At 41.3% G+C, this 24,226-nt stretch overlaps 1 long non-coding RNA gene across 1 annotated transcript in view; it reads left to right on the top strand.

Moving 5' to 3' along the window:
- The window catches only part of LOC141378748 (uncharacterized), a 45,368-nt gene extending 38,470 nt beyond the window's left edge, over positions 1 to 6,898 (top strand). The window contains exon 3 of the long non-coding RNA XR_012394045.1: positions 2,779 to 6,898. This is a non-coding gene — a long non-coding RNA (uncharacterized lncRNA). The remainder of the gene's footprint in view (positions 1 to 2,778) is intronic.
- Positions 6,899 to 24,226: the final 17,328 nt, after the last annotated feature.

Genomic DNA, 24,226 nt, shown 5'->3' with positions numbered 1-24,226 from the left:
TGGAGGGAGTGTTGTACCGAAAGTTTCATCCTCAAGAGGAACATCGAGAAATCCGCCAGGTTGTATTACCATCTGTACTCAGGGAAAGAGTCTTGGCCAGTCTACATGATGATCATGGGCATCAAGGCATTGAGCGGACCGCAAGTTTAGTGAGAACTCGTTGTTATTGGCCAGGTATGTTTAAGTTTATTGAGGAATGGTGCAAGAGATGTCAGCGTTGCACTCTGGCTAAAGTGGTACGACCAAGAGTGCGAAGTTTCATGGGGCACCTGATGGCCGAGAGACCATTGGACATCCTGGCTATTGACTTCACATTACTGGAACCTGCATCAAATGGGCTTGAAAATGTACTGGTTATGACTGATGTGTTTTCAAAGTTCTCACAAGCTATCCCAACTAAAGATCAAACTGCAGTAACAGTGGCACGTGTTTTAGTGGAGCGTTGGTTCTACTTGTTTGGAGTACCACGACAAATCCATTCCGATCAAGGAAGGTGCTTTGAAAGCAAGTTGATCTACGAGTTATGCAAACTATATGGCATTTCAAAGACTCGCACCACACCTTACCGACCACAAGGAAATGGGCAATGCGAAAGGTTTAATAGAACCATGCATGATTTGCTTCGTACATTGCCACCAAAGGAAAAGTGTCGCTGGCCAGACCATCTTGCTCAGGTAGTCTTTGCGTACAATACCACAGAGCATCAATCTACTGGGTACTCTCCTCATGTCCTTATGTTTGGGCAGGAGCCACATTTGCCAGTCGATTTTCTGTTGGGATTGGATAATGGTTTCCAGAGTGACGTAGACTGGATGGTGTACCATAAGGACAACTTGGAAAGAATATTCAACAATGCCCGAGCTCGTCTTCAGTGTGCCACAGAACATCGTGCTCGAACAAATGACCAGCTTGTGCGACATGAGAAGCTAAAAGAAGGCAAGCTTGTGTATCGAAGAGCTCACAACATAAAAGGCAGGAACAAGATTCAAGATGCTTGGGATTCAACCCCTTACAAAGTAGTGCGGTGCCTTGATGAACTTGGAGCTGTGTATGCTATTGTTCCTGTAGAAGGTGGCAATATTAGAAACCTCCATCGTTCTGAACTGCGTCCAGCCTATACCCCCCCAAATGATTTTGGCCTTTTAGATCAGGCAGACTATCAAGAAAACTTCACTGATGAAGAGGGAGATATTGTAATGATGTCCCTGGGGCCTGGGGGTGTGTTATCTCAAGAAAAAGTTAATCCGCAACCTAGAACACAAATAATAGAAGATATTAGTCCATCTTTACCTGTAGTGGTTGATGTGGAGGACCAGTCTGCTCCACGGCCGGAAGGAGCGGTTGTAAGGCGTACGAGAAGAGCAAGAGCTGGACAGCATTCAAACCCATACCATCTTCCTCGGCCTGTACATGTCAGTGAAGCTGAGTTGCATAGCCATGTTGCTCTTCCAGTAACGGGGCTGTCCAGCAATGTCCTAAATGGTTTGTTTCGCCCATGGTTGTAGTGGTTTAAGTTAATCGACGAGACGTCGATTTAAATTTTGGGGGGTAGATTGTAATGAGACCATGTCTGGGCACTACAAGTCCCAGCAGGCTTAGCGCCATGCAAGGAAGTGTTGTTGTTTATGTGCGGACACTTTATTTCCTGATTGCGGCATAAATTAACAACAGGTTGTAGATTGCTCAGCGCCATATAAGTGAGTAAAGGTTTGTTTGCCATTTTGCTGTCGTTGTTGCATTCTGGTCGCGGCACGTAAAGGCCGGTAGGTAGCAAGTTTATTTGTGTGATGTGCGGTCTCTCTCTCTTTCTCGCGGAGTTTCCTTTTTTTTTAACGCATGCATAAACTGACATTTATAGAGTCAACACTTCACATGAGGGGTAGCTGATGAGCAAACAACATTTAATGCTGCCAGATCTTCATTGCGAACTTATTTAAAGAGGTAGTTGTTTTATAATTTTAATAAACCGTTTTTAGTATTGTGCTTTAATGATATTATCCTTTTTATTTCTAGTGCTATTACGGGATCATTGTTTGCTGATTGTTGCCTGAGTGTCAGCATGGGAAATTAAGGATCTTAGAGGTATTGTTTAAAACAAAGAAGGGTTTTTATCTCTTAATGCATGTTTTATTTATAGGATGTTTTATTGTGTTTGATTTCTTTATATTCTGAGTTTCTGTGTTGTAATAAACTGTGTTTCCCCTTTTTAGGGATGCACGGTTGCCGTTTACTTTAGACTTACAATAATATTTTTGTTATTGAATCTTTGTTGTTGACTTTTGTTGCATGCGAATTTGGGTTGTTTATTATGTTGCTAGGTTGACAACAATTTGTATTTTCCTTTGTTAAACTTTTCTTTCTTTTGTAGGTTCTGTTTTGGATTTGCTTTACCATCAGTGGCCACTGGGTTCCCTGCACTGTGTGGATGGCGGTGGAGAAAAGGTGGTTGGGATTGTGTGGTGATTTGGTCACTGTTGATTTTTGTGTTTTTTAGGTTGCAGTGTGATTGCTGTGAGCTGAGTGTGGTGAAAACACTGCTGCTTGGGTACCTCATCTGTCCTCACTTTCTGGGTAACCGGTGGCCATTAGTGGTTTGTTTTTTTCTTTTCTTTTATTTAGTTTATTTACTTTTTTTCCTCCTTATTTGCAATAAAGATGGAGACAATATGTATATTACAACTTGTGGAATAAAAGATAATTGTCCTTCTAATTGTAAGTCACTTCATTTACCCTCTGCTGAATCATTAACACTGACAAAAGTCATCTGGTCACACATAGAAGGAAATATATATCATATTTTCTCAGCTTACAAACCCCTCTCAGGTTCATTGGACCTCAGAAATTATAAAAGGTCCACATGTGACCTCAAATTAAAGCTGAGTAGAGTAATCCAGTGTCTTCTTTGGCAGAGTAGTGCAGACTGATGATGATCATTGTCAACGACGCTCAGAAGATATGCACACAGAACACCTTTTCCTGTCAGGTGTAAGCATAGTCAGATGATCACATGGGGACACTTGTCAGGATGTCTTGTCTGGATCCTAATGTCCATTTCACAAGATGTATGTCCGTCTCTGGCTTAGCAAGCCAAGTAAACTCTGATATCGGTGGGATTTAGTATATCTTGTGGAGGGCGTCGTCAATTCTCCAGTGTTTGTGTTCCACACTGAAGCTGCCTTTACCTTCATGCACAGAAAATGATTTGCAAAGGAGAGCAACCCATGAAAACTGAAAGAGGCATTCATTGACGATGTATAACTGGTGACAGAACAGCAAAAGAATAACCATGGCAATGAGAAGAAAAAACATATCTGGCAAAACTGGCATTTGTCATAGAGGTTATATGGCAATATAAGCATGTAGTAGTTCAAATATCAGCATTTCAAATGAAAACTCAATGTCCGAAGACAAAATAAATGACATATAATGTAATGTTTGCTCAGAATATAATGTAGGGAAAGTAACAACATGATAGGGATTATAATCTTTCTGGTGTTTAGAAAGAAAGCAAATAAAAATAAAATAAAAACAATTTGGTTGATTGTGAAGTGGCCAAATTAAATCGGTTTATGTTAAAAAGATAAAGTATATGCTTTGATATACAGGATTTAAGAGTAAGTGAAAAAAGTTTTGAAGAACAAGACAAATAAATGAGACCCCTGGAATGATAAAAAAATATTGTAATATATGTTGATTCCAAACCCCTCTCTGATAGTAGGAGCACCAACAATATAAATGAATATGGTGTAAAAACAAAAATGGGACTTTTAATGTTTCTGGAAAAATTTACGTGTCTTTGAAAAAGTCCACCAGTAATGAATTCAAACCCCTCTCTGATAGTAGGAGCATCATCTAAAAAACATAAAAGACACCGTTAATGTTTCTCAAAATATTTGTCTTTATCAAAAGTTTGGTTGATTTCAGGACTTGCTTTTATAGTAAGAGTATAATATAATTAATGTGATCAAATTCAGAAATTTCAAAAAATTGACTTGGTGATGACTTAACTGTAAAAATAAAAAGTGATCAAAAAAGGTTAATATCATGAAAGTCCATTCAGTTTTTAAAAACAAAAATTGCTGTAAGCATAAAAAGATTCAAAAAGGTAAAAAGCAAAATGGTTTAGGTGAACAAAAAGTAAATGGAAATTTTCCTTATTGGAAAGCACACCGCTGATGTAGGGCTTTCCAATATGAAAATATTTTAGTTAAAAAGAAGAGTTTAAGTTGACTATGTGTAGAGAGACAAATGGAATTGTTTATGTGATTGTATTTAACTGTGTGAATGTGTTGGTGTGACCATGCTCCGACCAAAGGTAACAAAAGTTACTATTGACAATTGTGATGCAAATTTGGTCCTGTTGTTTTAACAGGAAGCCCTTGAAATGTAAGATTGGGTTGTGATCAGGCTCAAAGATCCACACCTTGGTTTGTTATTAGAGCATGGTAAAAAGGACAAGTGCATTGATACTGAATCCTGCTGAAAGGAAAGCATTTTTATATTAATGCAATTGCGAATAACACTGTAGCCAGGTGGCAAGTTTTGTGCTCCTGTTTTATGGTTCGGCTGCAGCTATATGGAAAATAGCAGAGCAGTCCACTTATAGGAGACAATCAAATCCAACATTAACACAGTTCACTAGATATTGTTTAACAATTCTAGTAGTCTATGTATACATGTAGTAGTACAAACAACTATTGTGTGTTTATGAGGAAGGCTGCATGTTTAACACAATCTCAGGTTTGAAAATGCAAAAAGGATCAGTGCAGTCAGGGTGTAATATTATTAGGTTATTTCTATTGAGCTGTTAGCCCACTAGCAAATGACGCTAATAGCTGGAGACCTTGCATAGCCATATTTGTCAACTCGGTAATCGTTTTACTTTAAGTTGAATTTTGGCTGCTTCTAGAGTGTTGTTCTGTGTCCTTAGATTGAGACTGTCTACGTCTCAGGAAATAGGGCGGAGGTCTGCCTCTGTTCAGAGACCAACACTTTTGTTCAGTGTGGCCCATTTTTAAACAGGAACAACAGAATCGATCTTGTTTCTTGCAAGGTATTTTGCTAGATTGTCTAATAGCTTTAACATCTTCATGACACCCTGATGCTGCTAATTCACTATGCATTTGTCTGCGTGACTCGACCTTTGTTCCCCAGTTCACAATGTCTTCAAATGTGTTTTTTGGAGGACTAGCACCAGCCATGAGCGCTTTCTGAACGTGGGGCCCTGCATGTTCAACCAGTAATCCCAAAAGAATTGGATTGTTGCGTGTAACATCATCTATGCCAGAATATTCTTCAAAAAGTTCAAACTAATTTTCTGCATATGTTTCAAACGATTCTGCAATATTCTGTTTCCGGTTGTAAATCAACTCCCATTCAGCAGGGCTTTTACCACGCAGGTCACAAAGGCAGAGTTTTAGTCTGTTCAAGATCTCACTCTCAGACTCATTGGGGTGTATTGGCTGTATAATTGTGCCTTCAATTAAGACTTGTGGGGCCTTATAGATTAGACCATTTGGAATTGAGGTTAAAACAATTTGCCAAATGTCTTTTGGTTCGAGTTGAAATGCATATTTGTGCCTAACAACTCGCCTCCACCATGGTTGGAAGGGCCCTTTAAGAGGGAATGGTCCAATCTCTGCTTTAAACGAGTTACATTCATGAACTGTTAAAGCACGTTGAATGTTTGTCTCTGTGCCGTTTGGGTGTTTCATAACCTTTAAAGCTGAAACAGGCACCTTTTGCAGAGATATATCACCAGCTTTCTCCGATTCTGAAGTCATAAGCTTGTTAGCTTTTGTGTTTCTGACAGGCATTAGTTTTTGCACAATCAAATTGTTTTTCAAATCTTCAATTATGTCCATGTATTTCTCACATCTTTTAGCCAATGCTAATTGATCCTCTAGTAGTTTGTCTAGCTGTGATTGGAGGTGTTCAATTTTTTCCTGTGACTTTTGTGCTTCAGAATCTGCTGTGACCAATTGTTCAGTTTTCTCCTTTAAATTTGCAAACACCTTTTTTAGGTTATTGCGTATGATAGAGGCATTCAGGTAATTTAAAGCCTCAATGATTTCTTTGTGTTTACATTTCTTTTGTTTGATGCCCACTGTTTTCCACCATATGGAAATGTCCTCACTAGTAGAGTCCAAATCAAGGCCTTTTCTAGTGAGTTTATACAGTACAGGCTCAACATTTTCAGTCCATAATGTAAACAGATCATATTCGTTATAAGTATTCCACTCCATTTTGGAGGACATTTACTTGGATTTCACAGTGAGATGATTACTTGGATTATTCTGTTACTTCTAATTCCTGTTTCATACAATTCATGCAAATGGAGACTTTCCCTACTAAGCCATGAAGCAATGAAAACAGACTTACCCACTCTGTGGTTAGAAGTTCAGCTTTAAGCCATTCAGAAGAGTTCTTATTCTGATGACCATCGTGTGTCCAAGAGTAAAATAATCCATTTCCAGGATAAGCAAGATTAGATAAGATTAAAACTCGCCAAAATTATATCGCGTCGGGTTCGCCAAATTGTAAGGCTTGAAACTTACGCTGCTATTCTGAACCAATAATCGGAAACAGGAAGCAGCTGAAGGATGGCGTGTTTAAATCCATTATTTATCTGACTCCATTGTAATTAATCTTACTCCATTAAAGTTGTTATCATCATTGATAAAGAGAAAGAATCTCTACGTCTTAAAGCAGGCAAAGTTGTTTATTAAGTTACATGTTTAAATATACAGACATTAGAATGAAACAAACTAACATACTGTATAAAGAAATTAGCTGTAACGTATGCACTGCTGAGCAACAAAGACAGTGAAACTGCCTTTGTTAGCATATGAGGCTACGCACCAGTGTGCGGGAGATGCAGAGTAAAAGCCATTCTCCCAGATCAACAGTTACCTTTCTTTCTTATACCCTGAGCAAAGCATTGTCAAACATGAGTGAAAACCAACCCCCAAAACCAGCTGAACATGAGAACAAAGTTGAAGAGATGAAGTGGGGGAGAAGTTCATTAACATACTCTCCTCAGGCCATGACCCAACAATAGTAAATATATTGTAGATTGAAATACAATTAATTAATGTCTCTGTTGATTTCATCATTACAACACTGAAGTCATAAACTGTCAAATGACACCAAACATGACAAAGTTATCTGAAGGAAGAACACAAGCAGATGAATTGTATGGTGAAGAGCACATGGTTACTGTAAGCAAATGGCAGAGATGTGTATCGGAGCTGTGAGGAACTCTGCCTCACCAGGAGGACCCCTCCCATGCTTGGAATGTCTCAGTAGTCCTTCATTAGCATAGAAGGAAATATATATCATATTTTCTCAGCTTACACAGATAACACTGTAAACTGACTTATTTGCAAGAGTGGGATAATTTTTCTGAAGAATGGCAGGCAGTTTAACTAATCTGGACAAACAATAGGCTCAACTATCACAAAACAATAACAGATAACAAAAGTTCACGCGAACTTTTACTATTAAAGTATTATTTTTATGTCTTGAGGACTATGTAAACATGTGTTATGTGATAGCTTAAGTGGCACATAACTAAAGAATGTAATCCTATGCCTCCTCTCATATTGACGAAATCTTAACAATCTAGTTTATTCTGCAAAAGTAATTTAAATGGTTATTTTCCCTTTAGTATTTATTGTTATTTAGACCTATGTTCTTTACACTTAACAGCATAAGACTGAAACTGTATTAGTATTAGTAATGTATTAGTAAGTATTAGATGTTGAACCACTACATAAACCAATAGGAACATATTGCAGTGCTACCATGGTTTCAGAACTGCAAAATTTAAAAGTTAAATTTCCAGAAGTACAAGATCTCTGTTTTTTAGATACTAGCAGTAAAGAATCCTGAAATGTGTGAGCCCCTGTTAAAAGAACACCAACATGAGCATCTCAGTCTTTGAGAGCAGAGAATTGTCAATAAATAAATAAATAAATAAATAAGGTTCATGAGAAGCAATATATAACATTGTGAAAAGTTCCAGAATTGTCAGACTACGTTTACACAACAACAAACATTAGTAGCGTTGTTTGTTTTTGCACTCCCCTAACCATGTAATATGCACAAGCATAATGTCATTATTGTCAAAGATTTTTTATTTTATTTTTTTATTTTATTTTAAGTTTACATGACCATGCAATGGCATAATTTTTAATATAATACAGTATATATATATATATATATATATATATATATATATATATATATATATATATATATATATATATATATAGTTTTCAGTCTTAAAAATTATGTTTCCATGTAAATGAACAGTCCGTGTAAATGAACAGTTAAACAAAAATGTTTAATGATTTTGGCTGAAAATGTTGTCATGGAAACAGCCCCTCACTCTGTATAGAGTAAGACTGAAAACTTTAGCTGAATGTGCTCAACATTTAAGTACTCCATTGGCATTGGCATTGCATAAGAAAGTGTCATGCTGTGGTGTTAAATGAAGGGACACACTTTGGAACACAGAACCCAGAAAGTTCTACATCAGTTCAAATCATCACGATTTCAGCCATGAGGAAATAACTTTTCCTCACTCTTTGACTTTTTGCTACTCACACTTTTTCCACCACTGCTTTTGGAGGACTTTTCTTAAGTGTGCTGCATATTGAGAAGGCCAACCTCTGTAAGAACCTTGTATGTGATGCTTTTAATTTATTTTAAATCTGTGTGTCTAGACTTTTCTAATTTATTTTCATGGGCAGTAAAACAGCAAGTTGATTTTAGACTTCCTTCTGGAATTAATGCATGTTGACAGATTATTAAAGACTGAATGGCCAGATTTCACTAAGTCATTTTTTGTTGAAACAATTACTGTCATGGTTTTTTTTTTCTTGGAATGACTTAACTTAAAGTGCTGTAAAAATTTTGAGGGGAATTTTTTTTTTTTAATGTACTTTATGATATGTTGCTATATGGCTACTGCGCCACTGCTTCGCCCATTTAAATATTTTCTCCAGTAAATATTATAACAAATAAATAATAAGTCTAGTATATCCAGAAGCATCAGAATACTGTAGATACTAGCAAACAATATGTACATATTATACTATATACTATACTACACTTGTCTTATCTGCCTCAGAGCAAACTTACTTGAACTGTCTCCATCACTGCTCTTATCAAATGTCCAATCTGCATAATTCTCATGGTCACTAAAACCCATCTCATCCTCACTTTCATCTGCAGCAAGAGCCAGTTCTGTCCTTTTCTTCTTTCACTTAACATAGAACATGCCCAGGTAGCAAAGAATTCTGGCCCAGATTTATCATAAATCTGGCACAGCAGGCATTCATCTGGCACTGGCATACAGCATATGGGCCAAACATGGCCCAGGTTTGGCAGAGGTGCACCGTCGTTAAGGTGGTATGCAAGACATGGGCCAAAATGTCAAATGTAGTATTTGGCCCAGATATTACAAATGTATATGTGGGCCGCTATATTTGGTCTATCTTGACCCACAATAAAATCCTGTTATTTATTTAAAGCAATTAAGAGTAAAGAAATATTTTAATTAATTCATTCATTCATTTTTATGTCGGCTTAGTCCCTTTATTAATCCGAGGTCACCACAGCGGAATGAACCGCCAACTTATCCAGGTTTTTTTTACGCAGCGGATGCCCTTCCAGCCACAACCCATCTCTGGGAAACATTCACACACACACACACACACACTACAGACAATTTAGCCTACTCAATTCACCTGTACCACATGTCTTAGGACTGTGAGGGAAACCGGAGCACCCAGAGGAAACACACCCGAATGCAGGTAGAACATGCAAACTCGACACAGAAACGCCAACTGACCCAGCCTAGGCTCGAATCAGCGACCTTCTTGTTGTTAAATACACAACTAGATTGACGTTATGACATACCATTGTAAGTCTCATTTTATTTAATGCTCAGAATCTATGACTTGAAGGGAGACAAATCATACACAGTTTTATTCAGTATCTACTCTATTAATCTTTCCAGCAAACAATGAGCTGGTGGACTCCCTGTATTTTTTGGAACAATTTCAGCAACTTGATATAAGCAGACCACCATTGGAAAACCTTCTTGGGTGGCACAACCGCAGTGGCTTAATAGGAGTGGAGCTAAAATTTGCTGTTGGTCAGCAGGAATAATGAGCAACAAGGTTGAGCAGAATCCGCCTGTTGATTGGTGGTCCACCAGACGCCCATTTGTCTTGTGTTGCGTAAACACACACACACACTGTGGTGGGGAAGGCGTGATCGAACACCCAGAAAGGGGGGAGAGCAGGCGGAGACACCGGCGGCTGGTCAGTGGTCTAATCATAAATAATTATTAACACCTGTGTTTTCTAGTGATTGGGCCGGAGAGACACCTTCATAAGGGGAGGAGAAGGAGAAGCCGGGAGAGAGGAGAGCCTGTCGAACTTCAGTCTCGACACGCACACACATACACAGAACATTATAAATAAAAATTGTGCTTACCTGATATCGCCGACCCTGCCTTCTTCTTCCCACGAAACGAACGTTATTACAGTGGTGCCGAAACCCGGGAAGAAGAGGAGACTTCGCTGCCAAGATGACCACTCCGTCAGCTACTCCATTCGCGGAAGTGATCCAGGCGCTCGCGGTCCTCCATCGCGAACAACATGAGGCGCTGGTGGAGATCCGGGCGGACCAGGACCAGCGGTTCCGTGCTTTGGTGGAGGCCCAGCGCGAGGACCGCGAGCTCGTCCGGAGACTGCTGGACCAGGGGATCCGGCCCGCGTCGACATCTGCCGCCCACCCTCCCATCTCCCTTCAGAAAATGGGGCCTCAGGACGACCCGGAGGTATTTCTGGACCTCTTCGAGAAAATGGCGGAGGCGTGTGGCTGGCCACGGGCCGAGTGGCCGGTGAGAATCATCCCGCTGCTGTCAGGCGAAGCCCAGATCGCGGCGCAGCAGCTACCGGCCCAGAATCTCCTGGACTATGCTCACCTGAAGCGAGCCATTCTCCAACGGGCCGGCCGCAACCCGGAAGAACAACGCCAGCGGTTCCGGTCCCTGGAGCTGAGAGAGAGCGGCCGGCCCTTCGTGTTCGCCCAGCAGCTCCGCGACGCCTGCCGCAGATGGCTGATCCCGGATGGCCAGAACATCGACCAGGTGGTGGACTCAGTGGTGCTGGAGCAATTCATCGCCCGCCTCCCCTCCCGAACATCGGAGTGGGTCCAGTGCCACCGATCTTGAGACGGCCATCCAGTTGGCGGAGGACCACCTGGTAGCGAGGTCCAGGGTCGGCGATACAACCTCTCTCTCCTCTCTCTCTCTTTCTTCTTCTCTTTCTCTCCCCTCTCCCAGACCCAGACAGCAGGGACCTCCTGTGCCAGCGCCGAGGAAGCGGGGCTCTGGGGCGGATACCTCTCGCTCGATGCCTCGGTGGGGGGGATATCCGGAAAGGGGTGGGGAAGCACGCCCTCTAGTGGTTTCTCCAGCCACAACAGGTTTCTCTCCGGCTCAATCGGTTGGACCAACTGGCCCCGGGGGTGCAGTGGTGAGGTCTGGGCCGACGTGTTGGCGGTGCGGGGGCGTGGATCATAGCCCCGAGAATTGCTCCGCGATGGAGGTGGGGGCTTTGATCCGCGTACCCGACGCCCCGGCTGTCGCCCCCGGTCGCAATGGGCTATATCAGATACCGGTGAGTATAAAGGGGGATAAATATCAGGCCTTGGTGGATTCAGGGTGTAACCAAACCTCTATCCACCCATGCCTGATGCAAGACACGGCATTGGATAAAAGCCGCACGGTTAGGGTGAGGTGTGTGCACGGTGATGAAATTCACTACCCGCTAGCGGCCGTAGAGATCCAATTTCGGGGTCAAAAACATAGCGTAGAGGTAGCGGTTAACCCGCACCTCAAGCATCCGCTGATTTTGGGAACAAATTGGCCTGATTTTAATAAACTATTAGGGGTTTTGACAGCGGGTGCCTCTTGGAGGAAAGGATCGACGGCTAGGGGGCGGATCGCTCAGCTGGGGGAATCTCCGGTGACGTCATCGCGCTCTGACTCAGAGGGAGGCCTGGGAATTTCCCGCTGTAAGGACTTCCCTCTGGAGCAGTCGCGTGATGACACGCTGAGAAATGCCATCGAGCAGGTAAAAGTGATCGATGGGCATGTCCTCCAGCCTGAGCGACCACTCAACTATCCCTATTTTGCGATCATTAAAGACAGGGTGTATCGAGTGACCCAAGACACTCAATCAAAAGAAGATACCACCCAATTATTGGTTCCTAAAAGCCGTCGGGAAATGCTTTTCCAGGCGGCTCATGCAAACCCTATGGCCGGACATTTAGGTCAAGCGGCCACACTAAATCGCCTCATGGCCCGTTTCTTTTGGCCGGGCATTCACGGAGACGTCAGCAGATGGTGCGCTGCGTGTCCTGAATGTCAGCTGGTAAATCCGCCGGCCACCCCAAAAGCGCCATTGCGCCCGTTACCATTAATGGAGATCCCCTTCGAAAGAATTGGTATGGATCTCATCGGGCCATTAGAGCGATCCGCACGCGGACACCGTTTTGCATTAGTCCTAGTGGATTATGCAACCCGGTATCCGGAAGCTGTAGCTCTCCGCAACATCTCCGCTAAGAGTGTTGCGGAGGCTCTCTTCCGCTTCATCTCCCGGGTGGGGATTCCCAAGGAAATCCTCACCGACCAAGGCACCGCGTTTATGTCACGCACTTTGCGCGAATTATACGAATTATTGGGCATTAAATCGATTCGGACTAGCGTCTATCACCCACAAACAGACGGACTGGTGGAACGGTTTAATCGCACACTTAAAGCAATGATTCGTAAATTCGTTCACGAAGACGCGAAAAATTGGGATAAATGGTTAGAGCCCTTGTTGTTCGCCGTGCGGGAGGTTCCCCAAGCCTCTACTGGGTTTTCCCCATTCGAGCTCCTCTACGGCAGACAGCCCCGAGGGGTGCTGGATGTCGTCAGAGAGGCTTGGGAGGACGAGCCTTCTAACAGCAAAAATGAAATTCAGTACATTCTGGACCTGCGAGCAAAACTCCATGCACTGGGGCGGCTATCCATGGAGAATTTGCTCAAGGCTCAGAATGAACAACGCCGGCGTTATGATAAGGGCACTAAACTACGAACATTTTCACCGGGAGATAAAGTGCTTGTACTGCTGCCTTCTTCTAGCTCTAAATTACTCGCCAAGTGGCAAGGGCCATTTGAGGTCACACGGCGAGTGAACGATCTCGATTATGAGGTGGTACGAACAGACAGGAGTGGGGCACGTCAAATTTATCATATTAATTTATTAAAACTATGGAGGGAGCCGGAGGACGTGGCGTTAGCAACGGTGATTACAGGCGAGGATGACCTGGGACCGGAGTGCGTAGACTGTAATCGGTCGAGTGCTCTGGTCGCCGGGGGTGATCATCTCTCGCTCGCCCAGCTAGCTGACGTCCAGCTCCTACAAAATGAATTTAAAGACGTGTTCTCACCCCTGCCCGGTCGCACTAATATGATTCAGCACCACATCGAGACCGAGCCAGGCGTGGTCGTTAGAACCCGCCCGTACCGTCTGCCTGAACACAAAAAAAAAGTGGTTCAGGAAGAATTGGGGAAAATGCTAGAGATGGGGGTAGTAGAAGAATCACACAGCGACTGGGCGAGCCCGATCGTCTTAGTTCCTAAGACAGACGGCACGGTCCGGTTCTGTGTAGATTATCGTAAATTAAATGCCGTATCAAAATTTGATGCGTATCCAATGCCGCGGATTGACGAGTTGCTCGACCGGTTAGGCGCTGCTCGCTTTTATTCGACATTGGATTTAACGAAAGGGTATTGGCAAATTCCCCTTTCTCCAATATCCCGAGAAAAAACTGCCTTCACAACGCCGTTTGGATTACACCAATTCGTGACACTTCCATTCGGGCTGTTCGGGGCTCCGGCGACGTTTCAGCGCCTGATGGACAAAATACTTGCCCGCCACTCAGCATATGCCGCTGCGTATTTGGATGATATCATTATCTTCAGTAATGACTGGCAGCGGCATATGCAGCACCTGCGGGCAGTATTATCAGCGCTGAGACGGGCAGGACTCACGGCCAACCCGAGGAAGTGTGCAATTGGGCGAGTGGAGGTAAGGTATCTGGGCTTCCACTTGGGTCATGGGCAGGTGCGGCCACAAATTGATAAAACCGCTGCTATTGCAACCTGCCCGAGGCCCAAGACCAAAAAGGAGGTGAGACAGTTTTTGGGGCTGGCGGGATATTATAGACGATTTGTTCCTGAATATTCGGCCCTCGTCAGTCCCTTAACCGATCTCACTAAAAAGGGGGAACCAGATACCGTCCAGTGGACGGAGCAGTGTCAACAGGCCTTCACCAAAGTTAAAGCTGCACTTTGCGGGGGGCCGCTATTACATGCTCCTAATTTTGCTCTCCCCTTTATTTTACAGACGGATGCGTCCGATCGGGGTTTGGGGGCGGTGCTCGCCCAGGAGGTGGAGGGTGAGGAACGGCCGGTGCTGTACATTAGCCGCAAATTATCTAACAGGGAGGCGAAGTACAGCACCATAGAAAAATAGTGTTTGGCGATCAGGTGGGCCGTCCTCACTCTCCGCTATTATCTCTTGGGCAAGGAGTTCGTCCTCTGTTCGGATCATGCCCCCCTCCAGTGGCTCCACCGCATGAAGGATACCAACGCGCGGATCACCCGTTGGTATCTCGCTTTACAGCCTTTCAAATTCAAAGTGATCCACAGGCCGGGCGCGCAGATGGTTGTAGCGGACTTCCTCTCCCGGGCGGGGGGAGGTGGGGGGAGCTGCAGGCCGGACGGCTGCCCGGCCTGAGACGGGCGGTGGGGGTATGTGGTGGGGAAGGCGTGATCGAACACCCAGAAAGGGGGGAGAGCAGGCGGAGACACCGGCGGCTGGTCAGTGGTCTAATCATAAATAATTATTAACACCTGTGTTTTCTAGTGATTGGGCCGGAGAGACACCTTCATAAGGGGAGGAGAAGGAGAAGCCGGGAGAGAGGAGAGCCTGTCGAACTTCAGTCTCGACACGCACACACATACACAGAACATTATAAATAAAAATTGTGCTTACCTGATATCGCCGACCCTGCCTTCTTCTTCCCACGAAACGAACGTTATTACACACACATTTGAGCTTTTATGTAAAAATGGTTTTGTGATGCCGTCATATGGCCACACAAGACTGAGGGTAACAGACACACACACACACACACAAACACACACACGCATTCACTCAGACACGTGCGCTTACACATACACGCACATTCGCTCAGACACCCACAAACACGCACATTCGCTCAGACCCAAACAATACTCTCCTGCTCCTTCACTAGCTGACAAGCGCGCACCTTGCTCAACTACACGCATACAAACAGGTTTACTTTGAATATGTCTTTTATATTATTTGTTTGTTTAATTTAAATCATTGTTTATTTTGAGTAATTATGTCTTGTATTTTGTAAGTGTCTTTTATTTAGAATTAGTTTGATTAGTAAATTATTATATTTATAATTGTTGTTTTATTGTTTCACCTATGTTGTTTAAGTGGATCCACCGTTTGTGTATAAATATTCTGTAGTTGTTTCATTTGGCAGGTCAGTTTGGTTGTGTTCAGACTTCCTGAATTTCTGTTATATTTTTGTTGGCCTCAATTTGTTTTCCAACTAGTTTTTATGTTGGATTATTATTTTAAGTTAAATAAATATTTTTTGGTCTTAATTTTCCTGTGTCCTCATGCCTTAATGCCGGGCTATCTCACAGGTTTGTTCAAACAATAACAAATGAGGGGAGGGATGGGGTTATATTTCAAAGCTATTTACTTGAGAGCTATGTTTTCCTTTATTTGTTTTTCAGTTCAGATATCTCATCAGGTTTATGGTATGCCTGATATATAATTGAGTATAATCGGCATGGTAGTGAAAGCTAATCCGGTGCCTCATAATAATGTCTCCCAGGGGCAGCATATATTGTGAACAGCAAAGGGCCAGTTGATCGTTGAGGCACTCCATACTTCACTGGCCTGACCTGTGATGAAGCTGGAGAGGAATTTAAAGGAAAGTGTCTCATGTAGGTTATCTTATTGTATTTTTATTTTTGCTAAATATATACAGTAGTTAATGCAATTGTCTGAGCGTACAGTCAAGGTAAAGTGAACACAAAAATACAACAGACATTTATATTATATATATATTTTCAATAATACATTTATATCATTTTATTCTTTTCTACTGATATTTCATTTTACAAAGTAACTGCTGTACCATGCCCAATAGTTTAATAGTTTTTTAAATGTTTTTTTTTTTTTTTTTATGTGGACCAACACATCAAATCAAATATACTGTTTTACAAAACTTTATTTCCCATAATTGTGTCATATATGGGCAGCACAGTGGTGCAGTGGGTAGCACAATCAACCCAAAGCAAGAAGTTTGCTGGGTTGAGCCTGGCAGAGTCAGTTGGCATTTCTGTGTGGAGTTTGCATATTCTCCTCGTGTTCACATGGGTTTCCTAGGGGTGCTCCGTTTTTCCTCACAAGTCCAAAAACGTGGTATAGATGAATTGGGTAAGCTAAATTGTCCGTAGTGTATGTGTGTAAATGCGTGTGTTTGGATGTTTTCCAGAGATGGGTTGCAGCTGGAAGGGCATCCACTGCAAAAAACATATGATGGATAAGTTGGCGGTCCATTCCGCTGTGGCAACCCCAGATTAATAAAGGGACTAAGCCGAAATTAATGTGTCATATCACAAAAAAATAGGAGAACGTATGGCTTGGTGGCTCAGTGGTTTGCACTATTGCCTCACAGCAAGAAGGTCGCTGGTTCCAGTCCAGTGTTTCTGTGGAGTTTGCATGTTCTTCCCATGTTAGCATGGGTTTTCTCCGGGTGCTACAGTTTCCCCTTACAGTCCAAAGACATGGTTCCCCTTCGGATGGGGAACTTCAATGCTATAGGGGATTTCGTTCAGAAAGCTAATCATCTGAAAGAGTATGTAAACGGGCCAATGAATTGGCAGCATCAGCTTGCACACCTGATACCTGTTGCAATCAATTTAGCATAAAAGCACAGCCAAAGCAAGATGAGGCATCCTTTTTGCTTCAGAGACTTCTAGATCCTACAGAGAGAGTCGATGAGGGTTCCTTCTGCTGATATCCAGCGATTTTGAGCGCACAGGAGCAGTCTCCTGGTCCAGAGTGTGTACACATGGCGGCAGACAGTCGAGCTGGGCTTCTCCCTTGCCTGGTGTTCTTTGGGTCCAGTCCTCCAGATTGGTTTGTAAATTACACTTTCACCTAAAAGTGCAACAGTAAAAACAGAATTATTAAGGTGTTTAACTTGAGTTGCTTTAAACATTCTCTTATCTTCTCCAATACAATGTACAATGTAAAGTTTCATTAACAAATTTTGTTTAATTTGAAGGACAATAATTGTTTATTTTTCCATACAGTACCTTTGCATATTGGTAAAACCTAATTGATAACAGAAGAGGCAGCATGGTAGTTTAGTGGTTTGCAGTAGTTAGTGAAAAAGCTGGATTCTTAAAAACTTTTAACCCTTAACCCTTTAATATTTCTTGCTTATACCTGTTGTTTTTCAAATTATCACCTAAGAATTATAGGAATTCTATCTGACATTTTTGTCAAAGTTGAGCTATTGACATATTCTTATTAAATAACAATTTATTTGCATTATGGGATGTTTTTTTATTATAAGTTTTTACATTTTAAGAGTTTTTATTTAAAAATCAAATGTTACACATACTGTTTGCTACAGTATATGGAATGCAAAAACTTTGAAGCTTAATGTCTCTAAATCATTCAGATGTAGATAGAACCTTATAAATCGAAGGTGCAGAAATGTTCCTCTATATTTAGTTCACTAAATAAAATCTGTCCACCTTGTCATCTTGTTTTCCACTGTCATATTCAACATTTATGAAAATAAACTAATTATTTATAAGCAAAGAGCTAACATTGTGTAATTTCTTAACTAACCAAAAAGGGCCAGTTAATATTGTTTGAAAGTTTGATAAAATATTTTAAAAAGGACATGCAACGATTGCATACCTTTTGGGGAAATAAACATTTTGTCTATTATTAGATTATTATAAATAGACTTTTTTCATAATCTAAAAAGTTGGGGTGGTAAAGGGAAACATTACCTTTTTGAAAATATAGTTTTTATAAATACACTGCAGTGAAGAAAAAATAAACACAGCCATCAATAAAAAAGCTAGTTTTCTATTGGAGCCAAGAAACAACGTGATGTAACATCATATCTCGCGATAACTGTGTATAAAAAACTATATAAACTGTGGGCTTTTGAACATTGGTTGTTAGAGCTGTAACGATAAACTGCTTCAATTTGAGAACGTCGAAGACCTCAGCTCCTTTTTTTTAAACTTAAGAGACTGTTGAGATTAGACGCAACTTTCCACACCAAAAAGCACGCAGATTATAAAGGGTGACCAAGTTTTGGCTTAACCCTCTCAAGGCAGGCATTGCTGATTTGCAACAGTTAAAAGCATAGACTTTGCTTGTTTCTAAAATTTAATTTGAGCCTGAAAGGGTTAATAATTTTGGTTTTCTGATGAGTGTGCTGTGAGGTAAACCAGATGTCTGAACTCATCTGCAAACATACCTCACCATTAAAATTAACCTTTAAATTGACTGAATACATTTAAAAGAGTAAAAAATAAAGGGATTAATAGTGAAGCTAACTATTTATAAGAAAAGAGGTCTTCCAGGCTGTCAAGGAATGTGCTTGTAATGAATGGCTGTAAATGATGCGCCAACAAATGGCTTTGCATTGTTCACTAATGAATGGCTGTAAATTATATGCGTTTGAAAGAGAGTTACATGCATGGAAACTGAATTACTAGCACTGGAGTGATCGCAAAGTGTGGTTAGAGTGAACACCACGTCTTTGTACTCGCCTGTGGATTGAATAAGACTCTACCAATAGAGGCAGGGAAATTGGTGGGAGGCCTTTAATCTGACCCTAAAAGCAACTACAGAGAGGGCTGGATCTCAACAGACTGGCCTGGCTTAGCCTTGTTACCCTATATGTTTTGTTTATTTGTGTGTGGTCTGGACCAAAGGGAATGGGGATTTTTTTTTTTTTTATTTTTAGAAATGAGATTGAATGAAAATGTAAATGCTGAGAAATTTGTGAACGAGGATGCATGAGGTGAGAGATTTTAAATTTTAAAGAATGAGAAGAGTGTGTGCTTAAGGATATTGAGTGCTAGAGATGTGCGAGAGAAAGTGAGTATTATAATTAAGAGATTAACATACAGATATATTATTAATTGAGTAGAGAATAATTAAAATAGCACATTCTGGGCTGGAGGGACAAAGCAAAAAATGTAGTAAAAGTAATTTTTTGCATGTAAAAAGTTTGTTTTATGTCCCATGACCTGCTTGTGAGGGTAAAGACACTTAAACTGTTCCTCCCAATTAAAATAAGTACAAGTAGATAAGCGAGGTTTTGATTCCAGATAAAAAAAAAAAGAATAGGTTACGTATAAATGATCTGTGTTTGCTCGTTAAAAGACCTTAATAGCGACAAATGTAGTAACTCAGATTTGGAAAGTTTTTGATGATGTAGGATATACAAAGAGCAGATTTAGATTGTAAGAGTGAGTTCTGAATGTGTGGTGACAGTTTAGAGATTTAAAGCGGATTATAGGGAAGAGAAGTGCGCAAGGAAATTCCTGTGGCAACCACTTCAGTGTGTCTGTGAGGCTATAAATTCTGTACTAGTTGACAAGCAGAGCACAGCCCTCTTGCACCGTTCCATAAGTGGGACCTGGCAGAGACGAATGCTCACTGTGTTACACTAAAGCGTAGTTCACACTACAGGATTTTAAACATCAGCAAATCGCTGTGCTGTTCACACTACATGACTTGACTTTGAGTCTTTTAATCTCTGTGGTGTTCACACTACGCAACACTCCGTGAACGATCCACAAGAGGGGGGTCACACACTACATGATCTGACAACAACTCATTCCCCATCAGCTCATTCAAGCTACCAAACCACAGCCAATGAAATTTTGAGGGAGGAGTCGTCAGAAAAAGCTGAACACTATTGGTTGCTTGTGTGCTGATGACATCACTGACAGCGTTTCAAGCTTTGGAGAAAGCATTTAAAAACATCGTCAAATCAGCTGATTTATCAGCGGATTAATCACTCATTTGCAAGGTTCCAGTGGATAGATACACAGAGAGTTTTTGTAATTGTATAACTCTTTGAAATAAAACTAACATATTTATAACACCCTGCCGTTTTCTAACTATCAGTGTATTTCTTTCTGACATTGTTATTTTTTTTATTACAAAACAGTAAAGAACTGAGCATTTCTGCCTTAAATTATCATATTGGTCAAAATGACTGCATGCATGTCTGATACTTTTCGCTGTGACTTTAAATGTGTGTCCATTTTCTTGCCTGGCAACTTCCTGCTAACATAAACAAAACTTTCTGATAGCAAAAACATCAATTTACTTCAGATATCTTTCAAAACAGCATATTCTGTGCTGTTAAATAGCTCCTGTTTGAAAGTGATAATGAAAGCCAAGACCTTTAAGTGTTTTAGTATCTTAACTACATATTTATAGGCTGTATTACCAAAAAAAAATTATATTTTTAGGGTAATGGTGTCATTAAATATGATGCCAGACATTCAAAGCTTAATTTTTATATCTCAATAATAGCTTTGAATGTAAATATGTTGTGACAGTATGGCGTTTTATATGAGAACGGTCAGAATGAGCAGTATGGTAATTCTAATAGTTACAGAATTCTAGTTCCACTGTTAATATAGCCTACTCTCATGTCTGTGTTAACACAGAATGAAGCGAGTGCACCGATGCCCATTCTGACCAATCACAGATGTTTCTGCTGAGCTCCTGAACACACAGGCATTCAGCTCATGCTGATATGCTCTCTCATTGGCTGCAGCTCGTCACTACATCTGACCACACGTGGGGTTGAGTCGGCCGACTGCTCTGGAATATTTAGCATGCTGAATGTTGGATTTCCATCTGTGATGTGTCGGCGACGCGTCAGCGAGCCTCGTTGATGTGTTGTTCAGTAGTTCACACATGAAGAGCGCCGAGCGCCATGCACCCGCAGATTTCTTCCTGATCACAGCCCGATCTGTCTGCGAGCTCGTTAACTTCCAAATCGGGCTCAAATCAGGCTTAAAATCCTCTAGTGTGAACTAGGCATAAGAGAAATGAATGAATGACTGAATGAGCCCAGTAGATAAAAAATAAACAGTAGTTTTGGAAATCCCAAAGACGTAGTCAGTATGCAGGCAGAGGTCTTACAAGGTGGCAACAAATCAAAACAGGAAACCGCAAGAATCAAAACACAGGAAAACAAACCAGGAGAAACACTTCATAATGTTCGTAACAAAAACAAGACTCGGCCATGTGTGAATGAAAGTGCAGTTGCACAAGACATGGAGCATGGAACTGAAGAGTAGAGCTGTAATCGCGCCATAAAAATTAGGCCCAATGGTGGCCAAACCAGAAAAATTCGACCCGAGCCCGTCAGGTACATTTTGTTTGCCAGCTTTTTAAAAGCCCAAACCTGTTTATAGCTGGACATTATTTAAATGTGCACAGGCACACAGCTCTTTTGTGTTTTTTTTTCAAGAACGAGTCATTTATATGTTTTAACAACTTATTGGTAACAAATGTAGGTTGTAGGCCACTTGGAAGTTGGAACAAAGAAATAAAAAAAGTCCTTTGTAACATCGTAACATTTCAGCACTCTAAACAGGCCTTTTAAGCTAAATGATAGAAATCAAACCCGAACCCCCCCACGAACCCGTCGGGTCCTGTCGGGTTCGGGCAAAGATCTTTAGCTCTACTGAGGAGGGCATGGAGCGTGGCACTGTGGAAGGCTTGAAGCATAGAGCTTTGGTTTGGGTGGCTCGCAAAAGCGAAACTGTAAAAGAAAAATCTAAGCAAAATTACCAACAAAAGACTAGTGAAAATTAAATTAAAAACAGTATCCCGAAGCACCAGTCAAAAGCAGTATCCTAAAGCAGCAGCATCATTAGAAATCTCCCACGTAGCTACGGGTTGTCAAATGAAACCCAGCCGTATCACTTTCGGTCTGTAATAAGAGTTTATTTCTATTAAGTATTAGTTAACTCTATCAGACAAATTTCATGAATGAGCTATTAAAAAAAAGGCTTTTAAAAAACCTACCGCAAGCAGATGGTCAGTTTTGTCCTTTCAGAGGAGCAAAAAGAACCCCAAACATACAGGGGGAAACAGACTCGCTCAAATGTTGATAAATAAACTGTAGAAAAATTTGTTGGGTTAAACAACTGACGATTAGATCCTTGCATGTAAACTGGATGTCTGTACCTGCGAGTGCAGCATTATGTCTCTGAGTGTGCAGCCTTAATTCATGGGAAAGACTTGGTTCAAACCAATCAGCGCGCTCTATTGTGTATGCGGTGCAACTTCATTAATATGCATTATAGCTTCGAAGACAAAGCTTGCCAAAACAAGTGGAAGAAGAAATGTTTGGAGCCACAGGTTGTCAATGTTGCATTTATATAAGTGCTTCAACAAAAGTTTTGTTTTCATTTCCCGCTATGAGAGCGCAGCTGGACTCAGGTGTGAATTACAGTGCACATGACAGAAATACATTTGTAAGAAACATTTTTTACACAAGAGCTTTTCGCATCTGGTAATGGTGAAATCCCGATATGCTGCTCGTCTCCCTTTAAAAAAGACGTGGGTCCAGTTGCTATTATTAATTGTCCTGTGATTTGGTAAGCGATCTTGGAGTTATTTTGGAGCAATCAGTGGTCTTTGTTAGTTTATTCAGATGGCAAAGTTAGTTTGTATCGTCAGCAGTACTTTTTCAATGTTTAAAGATATACCTTAGTCAAAATGATTTAGTTACTAAGTTTACAGTACGTTAATATCACTACAATATTATGGACTGAAAGATCTGCTGTAAATGTGGCTCTCCGGGTGTAAACATGTAATAACTGCAATCAAACTATTACCGTTGTGTACATTTTTTTGCCGCAATTTGTGACAGAATAGTCTATGCACACATGGCATTCTGTCGCTACCTACCGAGTGCATCTTACAGAGAAATGCAGAGTTTTTTTCCCAACGTTTCCAAACGTTGTTGAATATCTCTAAGATGGTTTAAACAGATTATGGCGAGGAAATCAGATGAATCACTGGTTTGCAATGTTCCAAAACGGATGGGAGATAAATATTAGTGTGGGCGTTTATTTATTTATTTAGTTGCAAATGTCAACTTTTGTAATAAGCTGTTGGGTTTGTTTGGATCGTTTGGTATTTTGTCAAGTTGCCTTGCAGGTTGCTTTTTTTTTTTTTTTTTTCCAATAGAGTTAAATTAACATTATTTGTGTAGTGCTTTTCATGATACATATATTTTCAAAGCAGTTTTACTGAAATAAAGCATGTTTCTAACTTAATAATAAAAGTAATGTGATTAACTGAGGTTACTATGTCAAAATAATGTGTCACGGTTTATGGGTCTGGGTGTTATGCCATGAGTGTTTGTTTACCTTTTGCACTGGCAACATGCTCTCAAATCAGCTGACTTAATCAGCATTCTCCGGCTGATAGGATTGGACGATGATTATGGAAGCATTATAAATAATCTGAGTTTTTCACTCCAGCTATCTCTGTCCTGAAGCTCCCCCCTTTTCCACCCCTACTTTACTTTACTGATAGGGCAACACGGTGGCCCAGTGGCTAGCACTGTTGCCTCACAGCAAGAACACCGCTGGTCCAACCTATCAGGTTAGTTGGTTTTTCTGTGCGGAGTTTCCATGTTCTCCCAGTGTTTGCGTGGGTTTCCCCCGGGTTCCCCGAATTCCTTCCACCGTCCAAAAACATAAACCATAGCCAATTGACTAAAATGAATTATCACCCAATACAACCTTAGTTTACACTTCTCACGGTGAAAAGCAGGGGAGCTTTCGAGACCTACCTGTGCTCGAACTTCCCTCTCGCCCTTCTAATGGGAGGGAGCCCTGGGCTCGAGGATATTACAAGCTCAGGGCTCTCTCCCAAGACAGCATGCCAAATACGCTTTATTGATTATCAGCGTGTGTGAAGTGTGAACTCTTGAAAATGACAGCTGTCCTGAAATACAG

Source organism: Danio rerio, chromosome 18 (genome assembly GCF_049306965.1).
Source record: "Danio rerio strain Tuebingen ecotype United States chromosome 18, GRCz12tu, whole genome shotgun sequence".
In the NCBI taxonomy this organism is placed as follows: Eukaryota; Metazoa; Chordata; class Actinopteri; order Cypriniformes; family Danionidae; genus Danio; species Danio rerio.
This window is presented reverse-complemented; position numbering and strand designations above follow the sequence as displayed.